Source organism: Leptopilina boulardi, unplaced genomic scaffold (assembly GCF_019393585.1).
Source record: "Leptopilina boulardi isolate dan_hultmark-lab unplaced genomic scaffold, ZJU_Lbou_2.1 LbouV2_8, whole genome shotgun sequence".
NCBI lineage: Eukaryota > Metazoa > Arthropoda > Insecta > Hymenoptera > Figitidae > Leptopilina > Leptopilina boulardi.
In genome coordinates this window covers 60,001-63,669 of record NW_026138027.1, presented here as the reverse complement: position 1 = coordinate 63,669, position 3,669 = coordinate 60,001, and the positions used below count along the sequence as shown (strand labels likewise).

The following is a 3,669-nucleotide window of genomic DNA, read 5'->3' as shown; positions in this document are numbered from 1 at the left end:
GCCTATGGGTCAGCAGATTAAAGATCGGCGGTGAGAGCGGATCCCCCTGCCTGACCCCACGTCGTGGATAGATCTTATCAGAAGACCATCCCTGCCCTTGTAAAATCGTGAACCCACGCTTATACACCCCCCCGACATAGTCAACGAATTCAACCGGGACCCCGAACGATTTCAGACATTCCAACAGGGAAGGATGCGAAACTGAGGGAAAGGCTTTGGCAATATCGACGGATGCCATGTAGAGAGGCTTATGCAACGTATAGTGTTGCCTAAGCACCATATCGTGCTCGAAGGTATTATACCGACAGCCGTCAATGGGCCTAAAGCCTCTCTGGCGGTCGTCGACATTAATCGGCGCCAATCTCCCAGCGAGGATTTTATGAAAACCTCTCACAATCACTGATGGAATCGTGATTGGCCTGTATTTATCAGGCGCATCCTCAAACCCCCGTTTCGGAATGAATATCGTTCGAGACGCGAGTAAGCACTCCGGTAACTCCCCGCACCACATGAAGAGATTGAACAGGCAAAGCAGAATACCTTTCGGGATTGCTGCCAACCCTTTACCTGTCAAACCGTCTGGACCAGCAGCCGTCCGAACCGACAGTTTATGTCTTTCAATCTCCTCAGCGGTGATAGGAGACCAGAGCTCCACTTGCTTAACCTCAGGAATGTGCAACACCGGCTTAGAATCAGAAGCCTGCGTTAATACGCCCCTCCAGAAGGTCTCCATCACTTCTCTGGGTGGCTGGGTGGAACTTGAGAAGCCATTGACAATAGAGTCAATGCATCTCTTCCGATTCTTAGCCCACATAACCTGAGTCTCAGCATACTCGCAACGACGTTGTTCTCTTCGAGATAGTGTCCGCTTCCTGGATACTGGAATTCCCCTAACAGGCGCCCGAGCTGCCGGCAAAATGGATGAGAGATACAACGCTACTCTACCCAATGTCTCCTCCTTAGAGTCTATCACTGTATCTTTACATATGAGATACAGCTCCTGGGCATTATAGGTCACAGCATAATCAAGGGGGGGTGGAACCAGCGTTCCGAAGAAAACCAAGAACAGGTCATTGTCAGCATCATCTGGATTTGGATCTGTTGAATTTAGATCCTCCTCCATCTGCCCCACCTGCTCCTGACGCAATCCATCAGCATACTGCTCCACCATCCTTTTATATGTCGCTAGCCTCCTATCTTGCTAGCATGCGGGTTTCCTCCTCGGTCCACCTCTCCTTCACGCGCTCGGTGTTCACGCGCTCGTCTCTTTCCACAGGGTGCTTGCGCTTCATATGCAGACCCAAACCGTTAGACGAAGAAAAGCTTACACCGCAACCCGGAATATCACAAGCATATTCCTCTGGTACTTGCGGGGCTTCCCTCGTTTGAATCTTCTTGTGAAGTTTCAGACCGGTTGCGGACTTGCATAATTTTGCGCAACCTGGGAAGTCACACCGATACTCCTCAGGAGCAAGACCCTCGGCGTCAGTTGGAGCCGGCAGATCAGTGGATCCGCCGCTTAAATTACTATCCGAGGCATCTATATGAGGCAAAATTCCTGAAATGTCCGAACAAAAAATTAAAAGTTCTCGAATTTAATCTATACTTTTCTAAAATGTTGTTATTGTTGGTGAAAGTCTAAAAGTCAATTATTATTGAATTTAATAAAATAGTTTTTGAATTACAACGTTTTTAATTTTTGACTTTTGAAAAAAAAAATTTTTTTCAATGTACAATATTTATAAGTAGAAAGCATAAAAGTTAACATATATATAATGATTTTTAAAGCTTTTTTGCCAAGCTACACGCTGTTAATAAAATTTTTTTTTTAAATAACATTTGACCTTGAAATTCAAGGTCAAAATGTTAATTTACGTTTATCTCAAAATCGGATTTTTTAAAATTATTTTTAACTATCTCAATGGAAAGCTTGACTAATTTTCTACAAAACATGTAATTTTCAGAGTGGGATCTTTTAAAGTTTTTGAGATATTAATTAATTAATGTTTATAACAAATGAAATATTTTACAAACGAATAAAGTTACCGTAATTCTGAAGTTAGTAATTGAAAGTTAACGTAATTCCGCATACAACGAGCCCTATATGAAGTATTTTGGATAAGTAGATTGTTAATAAACAATTAGTTAACATTGCAATTGTTTATTAACAATCTACTTATCCAAAATACTTCATATAGGGCTCGTTGGATGCGGAATTAGCTTAACTTTCAATTGGTTAGTTTAGATTTACGATAACTTTATTTGTTTGTAAGATATTTCATTTTTTATTGTTATTTAACTAAAATTGAACAAAAATACCTCATATAGGGCTTTTGGATGCTTGTTGTTAGTAAAAAATTAAATATTTTACAAACAAATAAAGTTATCGTAAATCTAAACTAACCAATTGAAAGTTAAGCTAATTCCGCATCCAACGAGCCCTATATGAAGTATTTTGGATAAGTAGATTGTTAATAAACAATTGCAATGTTAACTAATTGTTTATTAACAATCTACTTATCCAAAATACTTCATATAGGGCTCGTTGGATGCGGAATTACGTTAACTTTCAATTACTAACTTCAGAATTACGGTAACTTTATTCGTTTGTAAAATATTTCATTTGTTATAAACATTAATTAATTAATTAATATCTCAAAAACTTTAAAAGATCCCACTCTGAAAATTACATGTTTTGTAGAAAATTAGTCAAGCTTTCCATTGAGATAGTTAAAAATAATTTTAAAAAATCCGATTTTGAGATAAACGTAAATTAACATTTTGACCTTGAATTTCAAGGTCAAATGTTATTTAAAAAAAAAAAATTTTATTAACAGCGTGTAGCTTGGCAAAAAAGCTTTAAAAATCATTATATATATGTTAACTTTTATGCTTTCTACTTATAAATATTGTACATTGAAAAAAATTTTTTTTTTCAAAAGTCAAAAATTAAAAACGTTGTAATTCAAAAACTATTTTATTAAATTCAATAATAATTGATTTTTAGACTTTCACCAACAATAACAACATTTTAGAAAAGTATGGATTAAATTCGAGAACTTTTAATTTTTTGTTCGGACATTTCAGGAATTTTGCCTCATATTATCTTTTCCAACAAATATTTTCAGTTGGATGAGCTGGAAACCCAAACCAACCTACTGCGCCGCCTTCGTTACCCCCACCAATGAGTAGGAGCTCGGGTGCCTAGGAAAACTAGGTGAAGTACGGCTGTCCTAGTAGGCATCTGCCACCCGACCTGGGCAGACAGTCCCCGAGTTCACCAAAAAAGAGAGTTATAGTTACTCCCGCCGTTTACCCGCGCTTGCTTGAATTTCTTCACGTTGACATTCAGAGCACTGGGCAGAAATCACATTGCGTCAACACCCGCGAGGGCCATCGCAATGCTTTGTTTTAATTAGACAGTCGGATTCCCCTTGTCCGTGCCAGTTCTGAGCTGAGCGTTGAATGGCGGCCGAAGAGGACGACCACGACGGCAGAACCATCACGGAAGCCTCGCAGCAAGGAAGATCCGCGGGAGGCCAAGGCACGGGACCGAGCTCGGATCCTGACTCCCGAAAGAATCATTCACCTCGCCCAGGCCCGGCACGTCAGCCAGACCCGCTTCCCGACCAAGCCCGACACGCCCCGCTCCTCAGAGCCAATCCTTAT

General features: G+C 40.1%; 1 pseudogene; it reads right to left on the bottom strand.

The window, feature by feature from the left end:
• Positions 1–2,820: 2,820 nt before the first annotated feature.
• Positions 2,821–3,669, bottom strand: part of LOC127290682 (large subunit ribosomal RNA) — a 3,184-nt pseudogene continuing 2,335 nt past the window's right edge.